We start from the raw sequence: 26,451 nt of genomic DNA, 5'->3' as shown, positions 1-26,451 counted from the left end.
CTTATTTATTTCCTGTCCTCCATCTCAAGATGAAAGCAAAAGAGAATGGCTAAATTAACCAAAGAGCAATAACATTAAAACTTATCTCCATTCTATTGCTACATCATTAGTGCTTATGACATAGAAATGAAGAAGGTATTCTTTGGGGAATGTTTCATTTTCACTGTGAATCCAAGAAAATGCACTCCAAGTGTATTCCTGAAATGCAGAGGAATGGAGTGGGATTTGGCGTTAGCTAACGAGCCAAAAAAAATTGACTGTTACTGCCAGTGACCAGCAGGAGACAATATTGTAGTGTTAATATATGACACATAATTCCAGCTCCTGAATAACTGTGGGCTCCTCTGTAATGGTCAGCAAAGCATAATATAGTCACATCCTTCCTTGCCCATCCACAAAGTCCTCAGATAAACTTAATTGCGGTTCAGAATTCAGTACAGAGAGGCCACAAAATCAAAAATATGTTTAGAGAATAAGACTACAGCTCTCTTGCCTGTGACTAAGCATGCCTGTACAGAGAACTTGGTTGTGGAAGGGAGACGCCACTGGTGCAGCTATTCTTAGAGATCAGCCAACAGGAGCAAGAGGCTGTTTTGTCATTCCCCATGGCTAAGGAGGAGTTGGGATGCACAGCTTATCAGTTCCGACAGAGACTCTATGATCTGTGTCAGTGTGAGGAGCATGCTTCTTGCATCCGAAGGCAAGGAAGAACAAAAAAGCAATGATAGTTAACTGCTGTCCACCGTTCAGCTGAAGCCTCAGACAATAAGCTTTACTTCCGAACAGGAGAGCTCAGTTATGGCAGGAAAAAGCAGTGGCAGTGTCTAAAGAAAACTGTTAAAATTCTCAGAAACACTGTTTTCTTAGCTCTGGTACTTTGTGTTTTATGGAAAAGATGGCAAGAAACAACTTAGAGTGCATTTTGAACACACACACATTATTATTGTCTACCCTAAGACTAATCTAGAGAGTCCTCTTGCCTTGTGTTAAACAACAACGCAGTCACTGGCTGAAGCAGTTGCAGAGCCTTAGGCTAAGCAATGAGCAGTCAGTATTTCTGGGTGAGTGTTTGCTACCTAACAAAAATGTCAGCATACTGCATACTTACATGTTGAGCAACTCTCTGCCATAAAGGGTTACTCAGTACAGTTAGTACAGCTAACGGTTGCAGCACAAAATGAAAACAAGTATCACCACCAACATCCAGGTGTAGCTACTCAATGTTTACATCTGCAAGAAAAACGTTAACATCTCGTCTTCCTTTGTCCTGAATCATCAGTGACAGCATTCACACTTAGAGGACAAAAAGTGGCAATCAGATGAGACAGGAGTGACAAGTCCTGACAGCCAGCAAGGCCCATGCACACTGCAATCTCTACAGTGAGAACAAACTTCTATTTTGCAGTGGCTGTACTTTTCGAATCAATAGGACAACTTACTAGTAAGATGGAAACTGAGGAGATTTGCCTTTATTAAGCTGGGCAATGCAGAACTGAACACTGAGACATCCCCTATTAAAGATATTGGAGAACATTTGCATGGGCAACTGTAAGTAAGGTTAATAAGTAGAAACTGCTATAATTTGGTTGTGCATTTTTTGTAACAGTTATACAGACTGTTAAGCACTGCTGAGACTACTTCAGTTACACCTTTGACTCTTTAAAACTGTTTTTCTTTAACAAAGACAATTAGAGCTTTCTTCCTAGCTACTGATTTGCCAAGCTCATCTGGCCTAACTTCTGTGAGGAGTGGTATTGTACTATATACACTGAGTCTCCATCATGCCTCAGGCTTTATTTATGATTATGTGGCATGCTGACTAGCTTATTCTTTATGGTTTCTTCCACTTTTGCCTTGTAGATCATTGTCCAGGTTTCATTGTGCACAGTCCTTTCATGGTATCTTGGTGAATGCTACATCGCCATCTCACTTGGTGTTGAGTGATACTATACTGTGTGAATCAGTACATCTTACTTTGACTTTACCACACAGAAGTCCTCAGCATCAGAATATGCTGTGCTCCTCAGCTGAGGTTTTTTTTCTTAGGTGAACCATCTGGACTCAATACAAATGATTTTTCCCTCTGTTCATTCAGTCTCAAATGCCTTAGGATATAATCAGCTCATTGGCTAAATAACTTCCTACATCACAACAGTATTTGGCTCAAACCACTTCAAGGGATGAGAGGAGTATTTACTTGAATAATTCTGTGCAGTGATGGAAATATCACAGGGTTTACTATGAATGATATCAAGTGTTTTCAAGTTGGCAACACAGTTGATAGCACAGTTGTATGGGGTTTTGTAATACTTCATAATACTTTCATAAAGACTTACAACAGGCTGTATCTGTCTAAAAAACTGCTAACTTAAAATGATCTGTAACTGGCAATACCAGCCAGTGGTTGGAGACCTCACTTGATGTACTGGAATAGGGAAGTTTCTGGGAAGTCAGATCAGGTTTATGGCAGCGGAGTTAAGAGACAGAGCATTTTCCCTAGATGCACAGATAACTCCACAAGATACAGGAAGACCCTCAAGCAGCCATTACAGCTCTCCAGTTCAGTAAATGAATTCTGAACTACATGACTCATTCGCTTTTGACCACATCTACTATGCAACTATAAATGCAGCCTGCCATTTTATTATTATAAATTCTGCAGGCTTAACAGAAAAAAAGAAATAGATTCTTCTCAGATAGGTACATCAGCTCTGTGTTTAATCTCCATTTTCCACTCTCTTTAAAGACACAGTAAACAGAAAAGCAGTATTTAATAGCATAAGGTGACTTTGCTGACACCCACAGCCCTGAGTTAATTTATCATAGATTAAAGTCTACTCCTTTTTCCCAGTTCTACTCTATACAGGTTATCATGACTGGTCTTGATTGACTTTGAACACCACAGCACGGCTTTACATTTCTGATCATCAGGTATTAGCTTCTGCATGAACTCCTGATACATCATGTTGTACTAGAGATGAACAGGAAGTCAAAGTTCAGCGAAGACAGACAGTAAGCCCTGGCGTTGCAGAAATTGGTGCTAATGGTTAGAAGATAGTTCTATGAAATGCAAAATCTAATTTGTTTTTGTGGACTATCTGACCTTTCGAGCCTTAAGATTGTCTGTTATCATGGTTCTCATGATCCATGTTGAGAATTACACCTACAAGCCTACCTCTCAAGGGGAAAGCCATCCAATAGCATAATCAGAAAGACAGAATTACTTAAATCTCAGGGAAGGTTTTCTTATTTCCCTCGGATTAGCACCGCAGAAAGACCAAAGAAAGAATCATGCCATTAGAAGATATGGAAAGTGCAACTGAGAGAAACATAAGGAGTATGTGGGACTGATATGCGGGCTTATAGTGGTCAGGATAAGACAGAAGACAAAAGAGTGTAAGGAGAGAAGGGGCAGGGCGTGTGGTGGGAGAGAGATTCTGTAGTTTGGGGAGAAGCCCCAGGATGAAAAAGAGGATACTTGTTGCTCTAGAGAACTAACTAAAATGCTATAATTATTATTTTGAGTTCTATAAATATTTTATGCTTGCTACAATTAAACATAATTGTATTTAGAACCTTTTGTAATTCTCTGCTTGAGAAATCCCACTGGAGAACATTCACATGCAGGTAGCTAAGACAGTTATGGGACTGGATTATCTCTCACCTGAAGAGAGGCTGAGAGAGTTGGAACTGTTGATAGTGCCCAGTGATAGGACAGGAGGCAATGGGTACAAATTGGGACACATAAAATTCCATCTGCCAATAGGAAAATCAAGAAACTGAAAATAGTTACTTAAAGAAAACAAGAAAGCAAGAAAGACAGTAGTAGCAACAGGAGAAACAACCTGTCTCTACAGCAAAATCGATAACCATGCTACTACTTCAGGTAAGGAAGACAGTAGATGGCAGTGTCCCCCAGTACTTCCTAGGAAGACGCAGATCTCACACTCAACTTCCCTGCTCCAGAAGGCAGGCCCACACCCCAGCCAGTGACAGATGCTAGACAGGAAAGACTTTACTCCCTACTGTAATTTAAAAACTGGAAGAGTAGTGCTATGCAGCCTCTTATCTCTTTTCTCCTTAGGAAAGCCTCGCAGCTCACTTTCTCTGTCTTGCAAGTTAACCTACTATAAATGACATCTGACAGATGACAGCAGAAGATGATGACCATTTCTGGACCGAAGGAAACACTGGTCACTCATCTCATCTGGTATGGTCTGTAGTAATGAATTATGACAGCTTTCCATTTTTTTAAGTCCTGACATCTGGCCTTCAGACACAACGTATTAAATGCTGGGGAAAAGGTCTGAGGGCAGAAGAGAGATCTGGCTTCCAATTATGTGTTTCTGCTGGCTTCCAATGTCACAATAAACAAATTGCTGTCTCTCTCTGCATTCTGCTTCCTGCTGAAACACAGAAGCCTCCGAACTGGGATATATGCTCAGAAGCAAATAAATATCTGCTCTCCCATTCAGCAGAAGAAAGCGTGGTAAATCCAATAACTCAAAGAAACAGATTTTTGTAGCAGGTACCTAAACATATGCTGAAATTTTCTCACAGGAAATAGCCAAGATTATTTCATTAACATTTGTAAGACGACCGTGATATTAAAGCCTTAAAAGAAGCCTAGAACAGAAGTAGTGAAATTAAATACAGAAGGAAACAGCATTTTAAAATGTTTTTTTCAGTGACAGATCAGAACTAGGATCTGCTGCAGAGCAGATACCTCTCAGAGTTCTCTGGAAGAAGAGGAGCACAACAAAAGGCCTTAATGGAAAGGTCAGAAATTAGAACAGCCACTCTTCCTGTGCTGCTGGATATTCTGTTCCCTTGTAAAAATCAACATAGCTCTGCCAGCCACAATGTTGAGATATAAAAGCTGAGCATCTGACCTCTTCTCTGAGCTTTGGTGTTATCTTGGACTCAGAAGACCATTATTAGGGTTCTCTGCAGCTAAACAACTGCCACAGAGCACAGTGACATGAATTTCTGACACCTACAGTGAGACTAAAGAAGGGCATAGACTTTGCAGCTGCCCTTGGGTGCAGGGATAAAGAATAATGGCAAAGTAAGCCAATCTGACAAGATATGTCATCAGTATTTAAAATTAGTCTTAATGAGTCATCCAGACATGGTAGAAGAGGGGATCCCAATCCATCCACATTCTTAGCATCCTCCCTCTCAAGCTCCAGACTGATACAAAACCTTTAATTACAGCAAGTTAGTAACCTGATTTTCATATGCAAAAGAAGAAACAAAAATATAATTTTAAGCATGCTCAGAACATAGTGTGATGCATACCACGGAAGCAAAGGACAGTATACAACAGTCTGAATAGGGACAAGGGGAGACAGGAATGGATTTGTAAATCAATTTTTGATGCACCTGAAGATCCTTCACATGCTGATTTTAAAGTACCTCCAAGGTCTTAATTTACTCTCCTGCCCAACGTGAACCCAGTAGTTCACCTTGATGTTACAGAAGTAACTGTACTCTGTGGAGCTGTTTGCAGTGGATCCAGAGGAGGGTCATGAAGATGATAAAAAACTGAAGCACGTCTGCTATGAAAATAGGCTGAGGTAGCTGGGCTTGTTCAGCCTAGTGAAGAGAAGTCTCCAGGGAGTCCTCACTGCAGCCTTCCAGTACTTGATGGGAGCTTATAAATGAGAGGGGGACCAACTTTTGACATGGACTGATTTTGACAGGATAAGGGGGGATGGCTTTGAACTAAAAGGAGAGGAAATTTGGGAGAGATATTAGGAAGAAATTCTTTACATGGAGGTCACTGAGGCACTGGCACAGGCTGCCAGGCAATCAAGGCCAGGTTGGATGGGGCCCTGGGAAGCCTGGGCTGGTGAGAGGCAGCCCTACCCATGGCAGGGGTTTGGGGCTGAGTGAGCTTTGAGGTCCCTTCCAACCAAAGCTATTCTGTAACTCTAAGACAAGCAGTGACCGCATCAACTGCCAAACCAATCTGTACCTCTCATTTGGTACTCTAGATCCTTCTGTGTTTTCTGTTTATCAGTAGAACACCTCAACAAAGTCCTTTCTTCCAAGAATTCATCTTTCCAGGTCACCCTTAAGCCAGTGTCAAGCCCCAGCAGAATAAGAGCATCACATACCATGTGACCACGAAAGGTTCAGTTGTGCCCTCAAGCTTTGGTGTCTGCATACATCATGCCTCACCATCATATTCAGTGACACATATTGTCCCAATCTGTGTGCATGCATGCTTGTGTTTCATGTCAAACAGAGTACAGAATATTTCTAAGAAGGCTTGTCCTGTTGTGTAAGAGTTGGGATACATATCCAGGTAATAAAGACTACTACAATCTGCTCTACACACACATAAATCTGTATTGAACTGGGACATGCCAATAATTAATACTTTTCAGTTCAGCCACCTAAAGACAAGCAAGCAAAAAGAACAGGTTACAATCGTATTGAACAAAACATAATTTTTTATTTCTTTTTTCATTTCCTCACCTCTTTCACCATAACAAAAAATAGCCTGCCTACCTCTTTCCCAAAAACAACAATGTTCTGAAAGAACAGATCTCTGCAGGTTTTGTATTCCCCACCCCACCTCTGCAGTAGCTGCATGCATTACCTGTGCAAAGCCAAAGGACCTGAAGACCTCACTACCATGTCTTACTGACCCCTTGCCACCAGCAAGCTGCAGAAGCAAACACCCCAATTCCCAAGTCAGAGCAGTGAAAATCCTGACAGAAGTAGCCTCCTTGCAAGATTTTCCTAGTCATGTGGAAACCACAAGAAATGCAAGTGTTCTACCCCGGGGAACCTATAAAAACCATATGAAGTGAAAGTCACGGACAAGACCTTCATGCTATAAAATGAATCCCTCTTATCTTTAAAAGGATCAGCTTCTCCCCAGTCCTGTCAATGCTCAGGCTCCAGGTGTTTCAGATCACAAATTTTAACTTGATGTCTGATGTGTTAATCTATGTTAAATTAAATGAAAGAAAAGATAAAGGAAAATTAAAAAAAAAAAAAAACACTCTAAATTTTGTGATTAATCTGATCTTCATTTTTTCTTTTTGTTAGATAATCAGTATATGCTGTTGAATAACCAGAGTATTTCCTAATATAGCTGCAAAGAGTTTCACAATAACATTCATTCATTTTTATGTTGCTTTTTTTTTTTAAAGGGAGAGAGTCAAAGCTCTACTGTCTTACATCATTTTCAATGAATGCTTTAGAGTGAAATGGCAATCATGAGACCTCCAGCCTACACAGAGAGGAAGTGGTTTTACAGGCTTGCCAGATTAAAGAGTGACATCACATTATCTTCGTCAATGCTGATTCCAGTTCTTCGATAATCAGGCAAACATGGAAAGTGCTGTTCTTGTATCACATGGTCAGACATCACTTTCCATTCATTAGTGGGGTTAGCACTGCTTGCCTCAGCAGAAGCCCTGCCTCCTCTGCTGTAGGAAACTTGCAGAAGCAGAGAGAATGCGACAGAGAGAGCAATCGTCTCTATTCCCAGGTTGATCTCTTCAAAACGTACATTCAGAGGCCCCTGCTATTTGTTTATGCCAAAAATCAGAGAAAATTGAAGAATCCAGTGCTTTTCCTTTCTTTATTTATGTCACTGATCAAAGAAAACTGAAGAATCTGTTCCTTTTTCCTCACTGTTTCTGCACAGAAGAGACTACTGATGTGCCATCATTTTCCAACCCAATCTGACCAGCAACAAGTTCATCAATTTCTGTGCATGTGTGAAACATTTAGAGAGTTCTACCTACTAAAATTGCTTATAAAGTACAGAGACACCACTGTGGATGCAAACTGAAAAAGATAGATGTGTTCCCAGTGGCCGTAGTACATCACAAATTCTTCGGTAACTTGCCTCTTCAGTAGAGTGCCAGTAAAACGCCAGACTCTTGCTTTCCTTTTAGGTTCCCACACTAAAACTATGCTGAAGTGGGAGATAGCTTGGATTTCTGGCAGAAATTTCAGAGAGCTTTCCAAGGTGAGAAATTAAGATATATTATCATTTCTATTAACAGCAATTTGGGTTTAACCTGCAGCATTTTCAAAGTGAAGAGACAAGGTTTTTCTATGTAAACCTGTATATATGTACAGAACATGACACAGAACAGCTGATATACACTCTTCATCTGGATGCCTGGAAAGGAAAAGTTCAAAATGAAGTCCCTTAGCTGAGACTTAATACTTCCTCTCCACATACGGCATAAAGTAGAGATGCATTACATGCATTAAACATCTTTCTCTGCATTTTCCACATAACTTTAAAGAACATGCCAAGCCTTCCATAGACCCTGAAATGCACTTCGGTCCAAGACACCTCTATCTCACAGCCCTTCCTCCTATTATATGAGTGTTCTGTACTACCAAAGTAAAGAGCACCAGCATTGTTGCAAGCACAAGACTTTCTCAGAAACCCCAGATACTCATGCAGAAGACAGCATTAGGGAGCAGCCAAAAGAAGATGAAGCAGTGGCCTTCTCTTTTTCTTTCTCTTGACTGAGAGGACAGGCCTGGAGGTGGTAAAGGGAAGGTTTTCAGCTAAGACCGTGCCTTCAGAGAGCATCAGAGAATAGTGTCATTCCATCAGCTCCAGAATTAAGCAGTCACATTGTCTGTGGATACATGCTTCATGGTTGCCTGATTGTGGCATTCAGTTAGGTAAGAGATCCAGGTGAAACTTTACTCATGGTTGAGGCCCTTATAAGGGCCCTCTCTTTGACTTTCTGGTGTCCAGAAGGAGACAAGCTCACTAGCACCAGACCTTTAGCAAGGGCACGGGTAGGCTTGTTCTATTTTAGGCAGCTTCACAGCTTCTGAAGGAAGTACATTTCTTTAAGATCTGAACTTTTTGTCTTTGTGTAAGAAGCTAATGAAGGAAGAGAACGTATGGAGAAAGGAGGCAGCCACACAGTACACCTCCATAACTGGAACTTCCTTAAGAAACCAAACTAGCACACTGATAAAGCCAAAGCTCCACAGAGATTCATGTAGAGGGAATGAGTGTGCCTACACTGAGCATGTATCACACACAACTTTATGCAAGCAGTGCCACCACGAGTTGCAGTGTTGTGCAATGAATGCCTTGGCACAGCATGGCTCCCAGCCGTGACCCATCAGCTGCAGAACAAGTGTGAGGTGGCAGGGCTTCAGGAGGGTTAATCCTCCAAAACCCCTGAGTTTCACACCAAAATTTTAAGTGATTGAGACATTTACTACACACAGTGAAAAGCCAAGGGAAGAGCAGCTCTATGGTTAGTCACAGGTAGCAACTGATCCTCAGAGGTCTCAGTCTTACTGTGTTATGAGTTGGGGCTGGCCTCTGTAATCAGCTACACCCACCCCAAGCCCTGCTCAGCAGCACTTGCTGTCCTGCTTTCTCCTACAGCAGCACAGCCATGTGAGCACATCCAGTGCCAGCACAAGGCTCCTGTTGGCCTGTCTGATGATGGCGTACCACAATTAACCTGTTCTAAAGGCACCTGCAATTGCACACCCATGCACCAGTTCCAGGCCTGAAACTTTATTTCAGAAGCTTTCCTGATCACTAGATAAACGACAACAAAACAAACAAACAAACTCTAACTTGTTCAGTAGCACTTTTAAAACAGCGGGATTAAAAGCCTCATTTGGCTCAGCTAATCTGGAATCGATTTATCCTCACTCTTTAATTTCTGGCAACTCTGGGTAAGCTTAGATGTGAGAGACACCAAATCTTATCAGCCTACAAGCAAGTTGTTCCCTGAAGTAAAGTAAGTTCCCTTTTTCATTCAGGGAACTACGTCATAGGTGGTAGGGAAGGAAATCTCCCAAGCCTGTCAGGCCTAAAAGTGGTATCACACGACAACGCCCACGAGGTTAAATAAGCACTACTCTGATAAACCCCAGCTTAACAAAGGAAAGAATTACTGCTCCCTTTTTGAATTGGAAGTCCTGATCAAGATTATAATCCCCAGACACTGAGCCTCAAATGTAAAAAACTTAAAAGAGAACTCAAGTATATATCGAAATAATTCAGCCACCGCCAGTATTATTCACACACTCATACGGTTCATCTGAACTGAAGCACTCTACAAATGAGTGCATCTCCCCAGGAGTTTTCATCATAAGAATGAAATTTCTCACCTCTCAAGAGGCAACAAACAGTGTATCATTTAGATCATGAAACCTGGATAGCAAGCAGCAAGTTCAGAAGAGTGCATCTTTGTAGCAGAAATTCACTTCCTCAAAATAGTGACATTTGTACTGAATTTATAAAAATCCACTTTAGCCACTTCTCTTAAGCTACAGTCTTGGGTTCACGGTGGATGAAAAGGCTCTGACCACAGATATGTCTCAAATAAAAAGGAATTGGGAAGTGATGCCACCCTCTTCTGCCCCTCAAAGGTTTTGGCTAGGAAGTGTCACTTCAGACCTATATGAAAACATTTCACTTGTAATCACGAGATGCTTACTTACTGCTTTTGTTAATGTTACAAATTTAGAATCTAATGGTCCAACACGCCCAGTGGGCCTCTGAGCTATACACTACACTATGCATAATGCTGTGATAAGTGGATCCTTTTCTAGAAAATTCAGATGTAAATGACAATTGTCAGGTTACTGGTGGGGGAAAAAAATGGGCTGCAGATTATAAGCAGAGACTATAAGAATACACACTTGCACTGGCCAGCTTTGCATAGCCCAGATGTCAGAGCAATTGAACAGTCCATAGTCTGTGCTCTGTTTGGCACATTATGGGCAGGGTAGACTCCAACTATATGCTCTTTCTGTGTCACTGATCCTGTAGCTGAAAAGTGTGTCTCTCCTAAGGTCCCGATGCCTAAAAGGCACATAGGTTGCCAGGCAGCTTTATTTTATTTAAGCATGGAGAGAAAAAAATATTGTGAAGTAAAATGAAGAATCATGGGGCAATAGTCTATTTTGCTTTCTTACACGTATGTGAACAGTACTCTAGTAGACAACTTTGGGAATGGTTTCAGCACATAGTGGCAAATGTTTTCTTGCTTTTACTCATCCCAGCTGAGCTCCTTCTCCTTTACCCTGCTAATGCCGGAGCATAGAGGTAGCAGGCATTTTTTTCAGGCTTTTTTTAAAAAAGAAAATCATCCCTCCCCCTTGCCTCTCTGATACCATTCATTTACAGTTATCAGGTTGCTTTGATCTTCTCCCATGTGACTTTTCCCTCCAGGGTATTTCCACTGCGCTTTCTCAGAGGAGAAGATGACAGTCTCATGAAGCATGAGCTGCATGTTCCCCAAAGCCAGGAAACTATTCACTCTTTTGCATGAATGGACCTGGGCCTTCTTTTTCCTTTATTTCTTGAACAGAATTAACGGTTCCTCTGAAGGTGCTGACACACAATAGCCATCTTCTCAGCCTTTGCATGATGCTATTTCCAAATGAGCACTCTTTTCATCTACACGTATCTCTGAGAATCAGTTGTTGTTCCATTTAGACCAAAACTGTGTAACTTCACATTAGTTACCTTGGCTAGGAGATGAAGGGTCTGGTGAATCTGCCTTTGCACATGTCAGGCTCATCTGTGTGCTATGAACCCAGCTTATTTTTATTCTGGCCCTTCTCAGTTTCTTTGCTATGACTGAGAGTTGAAGGAAACTTAGTTTGTGGACTCTTACTTTGCTGCCCTTGCTATAGGAGCAATTTCTTAATATATTCAAGAGGTAGTACTCTGATCAATACAAGTATCGAGTGTTTTGTGGATGCAAGCTTGCACCATGAGGTGCAAGTTAACCACACTGATTCAGAACAGTTCACAGAAATCCTGTTAACTCAGTTGACGCTTGACCATTCAAACCACAAACAACATTTGCATTGGCAAACATAAAATCAGGCACTTGATATAACAGACTACAGTTATAACTCAGTAGTCTCTTCCTCTGCCTGCAACATTATTTAGCCAAACAACAGTACCCATTTCGTAGAGCAAAAAAAAATCATGACCCTGTTTTTAAGACTTAAAGAGATCACAAAATATAGTAGGGGGTGAATTCTAATCAGAGAGAAAATGTGGCTAATCCTTGTGGAGTGTCTCTTAAAAGACTTGCCCACTTGTACACACGCATGTGCCCAGTTTGGGTAATTGAATCTGTTCCAGACTGTACACAAAAATGGAGGTGAACTGGTAAAACCTTCATCAAATTACAGTGTCTACTAATCACTATTGGGGGTCAAAAAAAACCCAGTTAACTTAGAAAATGCTCAGCATTCCTTTAATATATAATTGACTTTGTCTACAAGTTTTCTTGGTGACGTTAAGCAACCTAACAGCATATGCTTAGGTTTTTCTTCAAAACTGGCTATTTGTTTTAAGAAATGAGAGGATAAAGAAGAAGTCCTGGAACCTCAACTAATCTGTAGGATCCACGAGAAAGAGCTTCTCAAGCAGGCAGCTGATTAAGTTGTAAAAATAATTTAGTCACAAAGAGTGCCAGAAGAGAAACATGTGGCAGGAAAAGCAGGTAAAGGGAGTGTAGATCACCTGCAGTTGTTCTGCTTGCTCAACTGAACATACGAATCCATGGCAAGATTTTCAGAGTACTTGGATGTCCTCTGACCTTTTTTAGATTTGCACCTCTGAAAACTGGGCCAGTGAGAAAATGAGACTATTGCAAACCATACAACTAGCAAACCAAACAGAATGGTACCTACTGAGCCAGATCCAGATTGAGACAAAGGCTAAGACAACACAAATAAATAAATACCTACATGTTTGGTGTGAAAGGAAGAAATAAAGGCAAGGCTTCAATTCAGATAGATTCACCAAGGCCTAACCCCACAGCACGCTAGGAAAAATGGATACCAGTTGTATCATAAAATCACAGAATGGTTTGGGCTGGGTTGGAAGGGACCTCAAAGCCCACCCAGTCCCACCTCATGACATGGGCAGGGCCACCCCCCATCAGCTCAGGCTGCCCAGGGCCCCATCCAACCTGGCCTTGAGCGCCTCCAGGGATGGGGCACCACAGGGTGCTCTGGGCAGCTGTGCCAGCGCCTCACTGCCCTCTGAATAATTAATTTCTTCCTAACATCTAACCTAAACCTCCATTCTTTGAGTTTATAGTCATTCCTCTTGTTCTGTCACTATCAGTGCATGCAAAAAGCTGGTCTCCCTTCTGTATTTAAGTTCCCTTCAAGTACTGGAAGGCTACAGTGAGGTCTCCCCAAATCCTTCTCTCCTCCAGGCTGAACAAGCCCAGCTCCTTCAGCCTACTGTCACAGGAGAGGTGCTCCAACCCTCTGATCATCTTTGTGTCCCCTTGTATGGGACAACTGTGCCACCTGCACAGGGAGCTTTCACCTCCTACCTTTGTATTCTGTCACTCCTACAGAGGAGATATCAGGTTTTGGTGATCCAACGATCAGAGTAGATAATCTAGTCTTGATTTGAGCCAGCTCAATTAATCTTTGAACCTTCTCTCCTTCTCAGCTGATTATGAAGGCTTACTCACTTTGGCTATGTTGGATTGGAAATAAGGTTCAAGTCTGCTTTTGGGCTTCAAAGAAGAAAATCCTGTCATTATAGACCAATATGAGTCACTATTAAGTATTGAAACAAATCAAAACGTTCTAGCCAATAGGCAGCCCTATGTCTAAGTGGGAGGAGTGACACAGTAAGATACCTTGATTTGCCATTTCCTGCTTACAAACTCCACTGCACTGATCTCTCTTTTATTTCATTATTTGTGTTCCATTCAGCACAAAACAGATGCTAGGTTACACTGCTCACCAACCTCTTTATCTTCTTACTAAGGACATGCTGCTGAGAAAACAGCTCCAAACACAGCTCCAGATTTCATGAGAACAAAATTTCTCACAAAGATTTGCAGCATGTCACTACCTCAGTGGATCAAAAGTACCCCAGGAAAGAACATTTCTCCTGGCAGGGCAATACTTCCAGCCCTAAGCAGAAAGCAGACAGATGACCAGAAACATAAGAAAAAGGATTACCCATAAAAAGCTGAACCTCCTGAATGGTCTCTTTTCCAAAGAGAAATGAACATTCACATCAGATCTTTCTTCCGTTACCTGTTGTCAACAAATAGAAAGCACTAATAAAATCTCCCTTGTGAAATCCTTCTAGCCACAAAGAGATATGTGCCCCTAAATTCTACCTGGCAGAACACACATCACTGCTCTGACAGTAGGAGTGATAAACAGGACTTCTGCAGTGGTCAGCATCCATCAGGACAACATAGCTGCAGGAAATACTGCTAAGGATAGTAAACAGAGCCTGACAAGAGCTCATGGTTTTAATCACAAAAGTACATAGCAACCAGACCATGTTTAATCACCTCCTTACTTGTTAGGTGCCTGTATAAGGGTAATAACAATACTTGGCCTTAATACTGGAGATGCACAAAGATGAAGGTAGAGTACTCAGGCGGGATTCTGCTACTTCCATGCTTCAGAAGAGTCTCAGCACAAGCCATGTATGCAGGGTCAGGGCAGTGGATCCTTGGTCCTGTGACATGCTAACCTTCCCTCATGTTGACATGAAGGCAGCATACCTAGGGATCAGCTGGTAGATTGGAAGTTCACAGTGCAGGCACAAAACTTGGTGAGGTAGAAATATCCCCTTAAAAAGCAAAGGGAATCCTCTGAGTTGTAATAGGAACAGAAATATAGTAAATACTTGAACACTGAGTTCAACTCATTAAGAAATAAAGATCAAAGATTTCAGCAAGAGTCAACTGCTTTCCAAACTAATCTCTGCAGCTGCCATGGAAACTGCGGTAACCAATGGCCAGAGGCTCATCACTTCTGCATGGCACAGAAGTCAAAACAAATGACATAGGCACAAGAGAGAGAACAAATGAAAAGAATTGTCCCTAAAACAATAAAATTTGCATGACATCCCTTCCAACTCAGAAAAGTCTGTTACAAACAGGCTGATATTGGAAGTAGGGTGTACCTGTACAGCACACCCCAGTTCCTTGATGTGATGGGTGATTCCATCTGAAAACTTGTTCAGGAACTGCTACCATTTACAGAAGACAAAGTCCATCATTGTTTGTTTGTTTGTTTGTTTGTTTCCCCAGAATGAAATGCAAACAATTCTAAACAATCTATCCATTCATTAATTACAAGTATAACAAATCCCGAAAGATTGTAGAACTATGTGTTTGGCATTTTTCTGCAGAAGAAGAGGAAGCAGAGACTCTCCACCTCAGACTTCTTCTCCACAGTCCACAGAACAGCGTCTTCAATGACTTCTAGTGCAACACCACTTAGAAGTCTTTATATAAAAAACAAAACAGGTTCTGTTATAGAAAAAGTCACTTGCACTTGGTTGTGTATAGAAGAGAGTGATAGATGAGCACTGACAGAGCACTTGGGCAGGGCTCCGTGGTTGTGTGACATCCCATTCTTTTTGAGGTTTAATATTTGTAGACTGTATATTCAGTTAGGGTTCCTTCTATAGCTTGTGTTTTTGAACTCTCACCAGCTGAAGTCACTAGGTCTGTTTAATGCCACATTTGCTCACTTTCTGATCACTTCTCTTCCCTTCTCTGTGTATTCTGAGAGGTCATACCAGATAAACCAAAACGGGGTCATTCTGCCATATGCTTATTTACTATGTGTGTGTGAGACCTTTTGTGTGCTATTTTTCACTTGTTATCCATCAATACATGTATTTATCTTCAAGTACCATATGGAACAGTAGGATGGGGTATATATATGGAGTCAACAGATGGTGAGACTCTGTGATTAATATGTTCTTATAACTTTTTATTGTTTCTTTTCTTATATGTTCTACTTTCTAAGTGTCACTACTTTTGCCGGCCCTGTTCTCATTTCTTTATATCTGTATGCTGTAACACAAATATAAAAGAACTCTGTGTCTGGTTTTGGAATTAATAACTACAGTGTGCCAAGTGTTACATTTATTGAAGTAATTCATAGGTTTATAAGGCTAAAAGGGCCCATGAGTTCTGACATGGCACTAAAGACAGAATTTTAGCTCATGAAGTTTCAGGGTAAAGGGCAGCATTGCTCCCAACTACTGTATGACCACTATTGGTGTTTTATTTTCTGCCATACAAAATGTGGCAGTCATTCTGCAAAACATTAAAAAGTCTTTTAATTCTCACTGTTAATCTGTAACTTGAATACAGACAAAATGGTACATATTGTGTTAGAGATAGTTTACCATGCACTGCAGATACCCACCTGAGATGTCAGTTATGTTCTGGGACACATAACAGGGAAGAAACTGCACCTTCTCCATCCCATTCCAACGTATCTCACCTCCCAGACTGTTCCATTTTGAATGTCTTTGCTCAGTAGTACAACAGTTACACTTGGCAGCAGTGGAGCAGGAGGCCTAAGCACATTTTACCACCTAATTCACTGTTTCCAGGAAGCTTTCTGTATCTTCCTTATCTGGCAGTGAGGGCACATTATCAAAAGACCTCATTTTAGCTATATTGCCTTTCCTGTCAGGTTTATTGTTTCATTTACATGAAATTTATGTATCCAGCACTACAGTTCTGGCACTTGCCAAAGTCACACAGAATAACTGCTCCTGGTGGCTGTTTATTCTCATTGCCAGGCTAAAATGTGGCTTGAATGCATGACTGCCTCTTCTCCCTTTAATTGTAATGCATTTGTGAGCAAAACTGAACCGCTCACTAACATTTTCAAAAAGGACTTTTGCTCTTACAACAGTATCATGAATACAGGAGATCTACATGGCAGTGTGAGCAATCAGAAATGTTCATCTTGGTCAGTGCTTTACTTACCAGAGACCAGGATTAGATGAAACAACAGCTGTTTCTTTTGGAGACTGCTGCTGAAGATGAGACCAGACTGCAAAGTCTCAGCAAGTGATGGTGAGAACACCGTCTGTTTCCTTACTGCAGAGGAGATGGTCTGTAAACTTCATGCTCTTACTCTATGATTCCCCTGCAATATGATTACTAAGATGTCTTTCTACAACTTTCTCTAGCTGCGCTACATCTGATGTAATGCTGTTTCATTGTAAGCCACCAATTAGTAACAAAGGAACAGCTTGCAATGATGCATAGGTTGAACTGTATCACAAAGAGCCTGTTACTCCCTCATCCAGCAAATTGCTGTCAAGGACAAGGGGATTTGCAGATACTGACAGGGCAGATCAGTGTAAAAACAAGAGTTATTTTAGTGTGAGGTTCTGAGTACTACCATTATTTTACAGACAGAAGTAGTGACCCAAAAGCTGTTTTGAACATTATGGTCACTTCAAGCAGTCACACAGTACAGACATATCAATTACACTCTCTCCAGATGATGGAGGATAAGGTTACTGAATAGGCAGTTTTGCCTACACGAGGGTCAATACAGACAGCAATTTCAGGTGACTGTCAATGATCATCAAGATTGTCAATGACTATCAAGCACTATGCCCTAGGAAACAACCAGAATTTATAGAAATACAGTTTGGCGGAAGGAATCACCCGAGGTATCAGCAATTAATCACAGGTCATTGAATTCTTATTTTCTGAATGGTCTTGACACACTGTGTTACACTACTGTTGATAATTCCGGCTATAAGGAAAAAGGATGTGTGAAGCAGTAGAAGACCTTGCTGACTAGATGTACAGATGTAACCCTGTGTGTTGCATTGAGATTGATGATAGAAAGTGCTGATAAGCCAGAGATCAAGTGATTGGTGAATCAAACCCAGTCGAGCTTTGAGTGATAACCAAACACCCACAGACTGGATGACAAAAAGTGGAAAAAGAAGCCAAGATATGCCATTGCAGTAGGTTCTCCCAGTCTGTGCTAGCTTGATGATAAATAGTTGCTATTTCATCATTTTTCTATGAGGCAAGTCTCCACCAATAAAAGGTAAATTCCACAGCAGGATTATCTATTTGGGCATTGAGTGAGGGGAGCATGTCTTATGAGTCTATCACTAACTTATTAACTAGTACAAAAGGAAAGAAAAAGAGCAAAGAATTGAGATTCGAGTTTTTTAATCCCTTCTTTGATTCAATCAGATTAAAAGGAAGTGTTTTGTAGAAATGCAGGAGGGCGGCTGCTGCCTTTGCTGCCATCTCAGAAATATTAACATTTTGTTTACAGGGAACTTCCTTGCTGAATCAGGTAAACTAAAGAGAAGCGACTACTCATTTTCAAGAGCCCTGAACGCTGAGGATTTCCCAACCAAAGCATTTTGCATGCTTCCAGCCAAGAAGGATTTGGCAGAAGATCCAGATATGTTATGAATGCCTTTCAACTTCTGGAGTTCAGGTTATGTAAACACAACATGTTTACACTGAAGAAGGGGCAGTTATCTCAGAGGAAGAGGTGAGGAGAAGGAAAGGCTGTGTGTATGGGATGTGTGTTAATGGTCTGCTGAAAATATCCTGTGATGACAACAGATGCTATCGTTGTTACTTTTCATGTAACATACTGCAGAGTCAACAGCAGGAGTGTGAGTACACTGGATTGTGTCCTCAAAAACAAACTGCCTTTACACAGTTGTTTTTAAAAGTATTCCAGAACAGATATGCTCGTTGCTTATGCGCTCACTGAAAATATTTTCACTATGAATAATTATCTGGTACCTTTTTGTTAAATAACAGCTGGTTACCTATACAAAAGATGTGAGTTCTGTATTTGAGCACTATGCCCTGGATTTTAGGCTGTCAGGTTTCCTAACATAAGCTTCAGTTGACACATCCCTTTCTTGTGCTGCAGCAAGCAGCTAATGGGAAGCACAAAGAGAAACACTGACCATACTTCATATTGATACCCACCATATATTAAATAAGTTTAAAAGTAAAATGTGTTCTACTGACCAATGCACTCCAGTTCTGAAAGCTGTGTATAAATGGCACACTCCATTTTCTAGGCAGGCATTATCATGAATGAAAAGCTCTGGCTATTCAGCCATGTAGTAGCAGGTACTGCTACTTGAAAATAACCTGAATATCTTTTAGTTGCTGGTTGTTCTATCAACCATTTTAAAAGTACATAAAACCGCAGTCCAAAATCAGAAGGCTTTTCTGTGTTGCCCATCAGCTTGGCCAGAACACAATGCCAATGGAAGGAGAAGCAGATGCTGCTTCAGTAGGCAAGCAGAAAGACAAAAGAAAACACTTTCTTTTTTCTAGTATGGAAATCAACCTCAATTTCACGCCATCTGTACAGTGATAAAGAGACGTATACACTACATCATATATTAATAAGCCCTCCCCACCTTTAGTTAAACCCCAAATGATCCCTTCTCTGTATTTTTCCTTGATATTTGGGCTATACTACTACTTACTAGACTTCAAACTATCAAATAATGTACATTTTACATCCATATATTACAAGTTTGATGATTTTGCCACAATGGTTTGCCTTCTGGGTTGACTGTTTTTCAAGTTTTTAAACAACATTTCCTCAGTGCTTTTTCATAAACAAATCCAAACATTCACTAAATTCTGTTTCATGAACGCCTTATATTTCCAGTTCTTTCTTACTGCTGGTAGCTGTCAAGAAGGCATTCTTATCCATCTGTTCTGTCCTCTAGAACAGGTAGGAAATTTTGGCTTCCACTTAGCACAATATGAACTAATCCAGTCTTTCCTGAGACCAAGCAGTGAGAAATAATCGCTTTAATGCTAATCAAAACCACAATCTTGCCCATATAGACAAACATATAACACAAAAACAAAGCACTCTTAGAGATCACATGGCCCAGACCAGGTCACTTATGATCAGCTTATGACCCTCAATGTCATTTTATGTCTTGACTCTGGCCTTCTCCTGGAAGAAGGAGCAAGTCTTGTGGGTTCAGCTATAATAATGTTTCAGTTTGCAACTTGTCCTGTTGAGGCAGGTCACTGGCCTGTCTTCACTTGCTTCCTCCTCAGTCTCACCGGCACTCCTGCCATTTCCCCTTTGGACTCACCTTGAACAGATTTTACTCTCCCTGAGCAGTATTTTGCTGCACTGAATGTGTTCCAGTGCATTTGGGAATGCACATACCACTGAGTTTATTGGGAGGTCAAATGAAAGAAAGCACAGCTCATCATCAGTAAGCGGTGTAGAAGCAAACGAATACAAAGATGCTAGCAGGTTATGAATGACAGCCATACAAGTCTGGAATAAAGCCAAAACAGTTAAACAGTATAAGGAACTTCCAATGAGAAGGCAAAGAATGAATTGCAAAATCTCAGTGCCGTTTGGGAAGACAGGAATGCAGCGTTAAACAAAAAGCTGAAAACATTTAATTATTTTATTTTTGTTTTCTTCTGGCACGAGAACAAAGTCTTTTTTTTCCCCACCGCATTATGAAACACGTTCATAACGCTACTCAAATATAGCTATTACCATATTTAAATGCTTCTTCGCTGTTTGTTACCTATGAAGTTGGCTATAGCTGCATCCAATTCAAGACAATTACGACATGCACACGAAAGAGCTGAAGGGAACAACTTTTGTTCCTAAACAGCTTACCTCTTCAAAAAGAACAATGTTTACTGAGATAAATGAAGAGAGGGTGGTTGTTTTAGATCACTATGACTAATGTTAAGAAACAGCTGGTAAGGAATATTAGGTAATCACATACACGGGCTGCACATTGGGAACATTACGCTAACATACCTACTATAATTTTATTCTCTTCCCCACGCAATTATTCAAAGCTGCAGCTGTGATACTGGCTTTTGAGCATTAGAAACTATCAGGAAAAGCAGCATGAATCATCATCTTTTGCTTGTGTTATTTAACTTAGTCACTCAAGTGCAGCTCTTGTAAGGGGACAGTAATTGAAGGAAGCTAGTAGTTTTCTTTCAGACATTTGTGCAGACCCCTTTCCTTAAGTTCACCAAGAATGAAAAAGAGCAGTTCAGCTAAAATACCACCACTTCTCTCAAGTAGTTCATCTGTCCATTTTCTGAAGAGTGTTTGAAGTGTTAAAAGACAAAACTGTTAAGAACAGTTGCTTCATTTGCCTCAAGGAAATTCCTTTTCTCATAGGCTAAAACCAGCAAATTAGTTGACTGAAATCTCATCAGCAGTAGAAATACTGGAAGTAGAGATCTTCAAAACCACAGAAAGAAGTACCCATTGTTGTTCCTTATCAGAAGTGATCACTAGATTTTCAATGAATTAAAAGTTCCAGCCACCATGCAGTAACTTATCATATATTTGAAAATCTCAGACAGGACACCAGAAACGAGATGGAGGTCTGTAGCAAAATGGGTGGCCTTCGTTTCCTTTCTTTGGGTTTGACTTTGGTTTCCAAGGCAGTCTTTGCCTTTGAGAGCACAGAACATTTGTTCCACTGGTTCAGAACATACTGGTTCAGAACATACCTGCTCAGGAAGGAGAGATGCAGAAAGGCTTATTCTGTGCAGCTGGTGTGTCACACCTTCACAGCTTCCATCCCCTATCGTTTTAGAACGAAATCTGACAAAATAATTCCACCTCATGCCAAACTGCTCCTAACGGCTTTGTGATTAAACACCATTGCTTTTGTGATCATCCATTTAATTGGGGCGAGGTAACAATTAATTACACAACTGAATCCTTAGATAGAAGCCACCTGAGGGTTGGAAAGTTCACATAAAACTGTATTTCAGGCAGCAAGGGTAAGTGACATAGCATTCCTCAGGAGCTCTGGGTACTGTTAGAGGGGACTGAGAAGTCCTCCTAATGAGCATTGGTGCCTCAGAACTTTCTGAATGTGACTGGGAAAACACAACACAAGCTGCATTTCCCTTCCCTATGTATGTGGCCAGTGTGTGACTCCTTCTGTCCCAGGCTTTTCCAGTGCTTTACAAACACATATGTGCCTAAACACAGATAGATGCACAGAGCAGGTCTTGCTTGCCTGTGGTACTCTGGTTAACAGTTTAAACTCCAAGCCAGGAGATATCTGAATAAAAAAGAAACACATGCTGTAGAGTCAATTCTATATTTTTAATGCTTTCTTTTCAATTATTAAGGGAGCATATGAAATTGTGCAATGTAAGCATGTTCCTTACATGGTGTGTGTACGATGTAGCTATGATTTGATGTTTCAGCTGCAGCCTTGCAAGCCTCCCGTATCTCATTTCCTTAGCTCTGTTTTTCCTTCTGGATCACAGGTCTGTTACTGCAGACTCACTGAGACACTGATGAGGCAGCTATCCTAGGAACAGAGCTATGCTCCTGTCACTGCAAGTAAGAGGTGAGAAAGCCATAAGGAGCAGACAGTGTCAGTAATATCAAACAGATACCTATACCTTCTGTTCAAAGACAAGACAGCTGCCAACTATTGCAATTCAGCAGCTAGCTAATGTCCCTGATCTGAAGAGATGAGGCAGAGGCCTCACATACAAAAATGGGTACACGTGGCCAGAAAAGTATGTATTGAGCAACAGCCTGCATAGCCAGAGCTATAAAATAACTTGCTAATACCAACTTAACACAAGCACAAGGTTTCCAGACCAAGCAGGTCAGTGGGGTAGGGATGTTTATAAGGACCTTATATCTACCTTAAGTAAGTCATAGTAAGAGTGCCAGTGGTACAGGAGAAGGCAGAGGAGGTTTCCAGCCAGCCACCCTTGATTACCAGGCCATTCCTTGATTCTGCTTCCTGCAAGACAGCTGGCAGACAAGTTCTTGAAGATTTACCTAGAAAAGTTGGAAATATCACTGAGAACATTGGTGCAGCTCACAGCACATCTCTTCTCTGCATTTCCCTGATAAGAAAGCACTATTGCAGCTAAAAACATGTACATTAGATAAACTCTCTGGGTCTTTACGGTATAAATGAAAACAAGACATAAATCCAAATAACAGAGGACCCTTCCACACTTGGAATCTTGTGACTGCAGACCACTGCAAGATTTGTGCATAGAATCTGAGTTCTGAACTCAGAAATACTGAGATCAAGCATCCCCTCATCTCCGGAAGGGAAAATGTTCAGTCTCAGGATGCAGTTTTCCATCAGTCTACTGGGGTGTTGTTAGAGAGTTCAGAGAGAATAAATACGCTGTTCCCGAGTTCAGTGCTCCTCAGAGTTGCCTCCCACCATCCTACAAACCATTAAAGTCTGTCACAACAGTGACAGAATAAAACAGGAGGAGGGAGACTTCCTCCCCATGACTGTCAGACGTTTTTACTTCAATTAAATTGTGAGAAGCTCTGTAATTGATCTTAAAATGCTGCAGATAGGGAAAAAGAATGAACACTGTTAACATTTAATACAAATTGAAAGTCATATTAAACATTATATATATATATATATATATATATAATATATATAATATTACAGGGAAGTGATTTGATTTTGGATGGAGAAAAGAAATAAATTTTCCATGCATATCTTCTCACTCATGTACCCATGTGGGCAAGTAGTCCAGAGCTACCTGCCAAGTGTTAAAAGCATTTTTGTTGGCCAACAGGGTTACAAATACGTGCTTGTAAACAGCACTTATCTCTAAGCCTGTACAATGAGTATGGCCCATAAATGAATGTAGACAGGGCTGCCTGGTCCTGAAAACTAGGTCCTTTGGTGGGGAAAATACCCTTCTGGTCCATTCACAGAGGAGAAGGGTTAATTTTCAAGTAGTCTTTCCAACTACTTCAGATAGTTTCTGAAGTTCATTCTACTGCTCTCAGGAGGAGCCTCTGCTGGATGTGATTCCACACCCAGGCTTTCCACCAGCACATTTAGATGCTGGTAGGATGTAGTTAGGGAGGATGCCAGCACCATCAGGCCTGAGATGGCCATGGTCACAGTGACACCAGGATGCCTGATCTGTCTCAGGTGTCCCTGGATGGCCAAGGAAAGCAAGCTGCTCCCCTGGTCCTTCTCACTAGGGAAGCAGGTTTGATGCATGTGGAATGGCCAGCTCAGGTTTGTTTGATTGTCCTGGTTTGAGACACAATGATCAAGCACAGGACTGCCCAACAGCAATCTTCAGATAGCACTAAGTCTTGCTGTGCCTTGTAAATACTTTTTTATCCCCTCAGTCTCTCTCTTTTTTTCTTTATTATCCTCATTTTCTCCCAGATAAACACCAGTCACACCTAACTGCTATTTTTCCCAGAGGTTTGTGAAATAAACACACTCATACAGAAACCCAGGTGACTGACATTGCAATACCTGCAACTTTTGTCAGCTTCTTGATTTGTTGTATCATGTTCAGGAATTTCCAATTTCATGTCCAGTAATTTCTGCTCAAACAACATAATTTCAGGCCAGAATCTAGACTGTGATCTATTCATTTGCTTGAAGCTCTCACAGCTGTCACACTCAGGACTAGCCATAAACTTACTGTTCTGGGTAAGAATATTAATCTTACTGTTCAGCATAGACACAGGTAGAAGGATTACCTCTGTGTGAGTTAATTTCATACATTTCAATGCATACATATGCATTATTAGTGTTGGCATTACACTATCAGCAAATTATTACTATGGAATTCATAAGCAAAAATGAGCCATCGTTTCTCATTCTTCTCTCTCCATTCTTTATTATATTTTTCTCTCTTTGCTTATGTAATTCAGAGTGTCTTTTCTCTCTCACACTTCCCTCAAGTTCTGGGGCCTCTTGCCAGCAGAGATCAACCTCATTTCTCTCTCTGGAAAAGTACCAGTTTTACAGATAAAAAAACCCAAAACAATAGAATCTTAAAATTGCACAAATCTCACTAATAAAAATAAGCCTAAATAGTATTCTCTGCTGTTTTTTTAATGTTTCTCTGATAGCAAAAAATATTCTGAAAAGCATGACTACACTGTGCACAGTTTCCAACCACATCTCTCTCTGACTGAATGTATCTTAATAGAAGCCACTCAGCCATGCTTTGCTTTAAAACTGAGTAGCTGGAACCCAGGATCAAATACTGTGGAAAAGCCTAGGAAAAATAAATTAATAAATGAATTGATAAAAGAAAATAAAAGAAAAAAGCATGTGTTAGAGACAAGGAGCTCTTATTTCTTCAGCAAGTATGTGGTACTTTTCATAGCAACATATATAGCACTAACCATACTGTTTTGAGACACTTCCTGTCTCTTCTAGGTGAAACTATTCCCAGCAGAGTATTATCTCTTGCTTGGTATGACAAGGAAACTGAAAGATAAAGAGATTCGCCATGAAACACCAGCAGCTTGGCAGAGTCAGGAAGAGAGTTCTGGTCTCCCATCTCCCAGCCTGATGAACTCACCAGACAGCAGAGGTCAACTTCAGATGTACAGCCCATGGTAGTCCCTTTTCCTTGGCCTGCCTGGCAATAGGGTCAAAAAAATGGGAAAACAAGGAGTTGTTTGTAGGACTACTGTGCCAGAGGAAGGTCTGGAAGGTCTGAAACAAATACAGCCTTCTCGTAGAACTCGCAGAGCAAGTGGTCAAGCAGAGTAAGTGGTCAAGCAGAGCACCATACGTGAAATTGCAGCAGCCACCAACACAGCATTTGGTTTAGCTGTTCATCAATTGCACATATTTGCGGTTTCTGTTGTGTGGGAAGCATACATTCAAAGCTGGTCATGTGCCTGTCTCCCTCTCACATGATTTTGTGTGAATTCTTTAGCTACAGCAAGTCCTTCAATTGCAAATGCATGCATATTGTGGCCTATTGCTGTTTCAAGTCATGAATTCTAATGAAACTGGCATGTTCTGAGGAAGAGGACATAACATCAATTAATACAATTTCACAGTGCTGTCACCCCTCCAGACATACCAGAGGCATCCAAAAATCTTCTGTTAAAGAGGTAAAGGAAGTTTCTCCACACATACATGGAAAGAAAACAGACAGATCAATCCATTCCGATACATATCCCAACTAAATCACAAACGTTTGAGTCTATTCAAAACCAGACTACAGCTCCATTTCAAAATACACACCTTGCATCTGGACAGCTTCCTGAAATTATGCCATCCAGTCCTTTCCTTTACATTATCATTTAAAGATCCTTTACATCTGACAGATCAATTTGTGTGCTGACAGCTAACACAGAAGTGTTTCTTGCCATGCAGATAGCCAGCGATCCTCTGGAATCATCTCTGAAGATGTCCAAGACCAACCAGTAGCAGACAGGGACTTAATCTTACAGTCACACTGTTCCAACATGTAACACAGATACACAACTCTCAGTGCCCAGACGCAGGTCCTCTTGGTGCCTTGGATAAGTAAGATGGCTTTCTGTAAGACAAAAGAGCAGAAAATATCACAGTAAAGTTTTGGGCTGATATCCAATTTATTGGAAAGGTTTTAAAATGCAGTTTTTTACTGGAAATGAATTTATCCCTGGCCTGAAAATCATTAGAACCCAGCTCTCTCCTTCATCCTTTATCCAGAAGGGACAAAGAAAACAGCAGACACAATTCCCTAGAGCCACATAACCTGATAGATACAGCTTACATGACAGTTCCCCCAAGTGGGGCTGAAAAGTGCCGTTTAGACTAAAACTTTCCCTTCCCTTTCAAGACAGTTTTTATCTTTAATG

General features: G+C 40.9%; 1 long non-coding RNA gene across 6 annotated transcripts in view; it reads right to left on the bottom strand.

Moving 5' to 3' along the window:
• Window positions 1-14,623: 14,623 nt before the first annotated feature.
• The window catches only part of LOC107309995, a 29,373-nt gene continuing 17,545 nt past the window's right edge, over window positions 14,624-26,451 (bottom strand). The window contains exons 2-7 of one of the 6 annotated variants that reach the window (XR_001553421.2): window positions 25,850-26,147; window positions 25,173-25,232; window positions 24,994-25,078; window positions 22,494-22,632; window positions 22,002-22,173; window positions 14,624-21,892 (exon numbers count right to left, since the gene is read on the bottom strand). This is a non-coding gene — a long non-coding RNA (uncharacterized LOC107309995). Of the gene's footprint in view, window positions 21,893-22,001; window positions 22,174-22,493; window positions 22,633-24,993; window positions 25,079-25,172; window positions 26,148-26,451 lie in introns of all 6 variants that reach the window. The other 5 variants (XR_001553418.2, XR_004306163.1, XR_001553419.2 and 2 more) reach the window with 5 other exon arrangements.

This window comes from Coturnix japonica, chromosome 2 (genome assembly GCF_001577835.2).
Source record: "Coturnix japonica isolate 7356 chromosome 2, Coturnix japonica 2.1, whole genome shotgun sequence".
NCBI lineage: Eukaryota > Metazoa > Chordata > Aves > Galliformes > Phasianidae > Coturnix > Coturnix japonica.
Note: the sequence above shows the minus strand (reverse complement) of the source record. Positions and strands in the feature narration are given on the sequence as shown.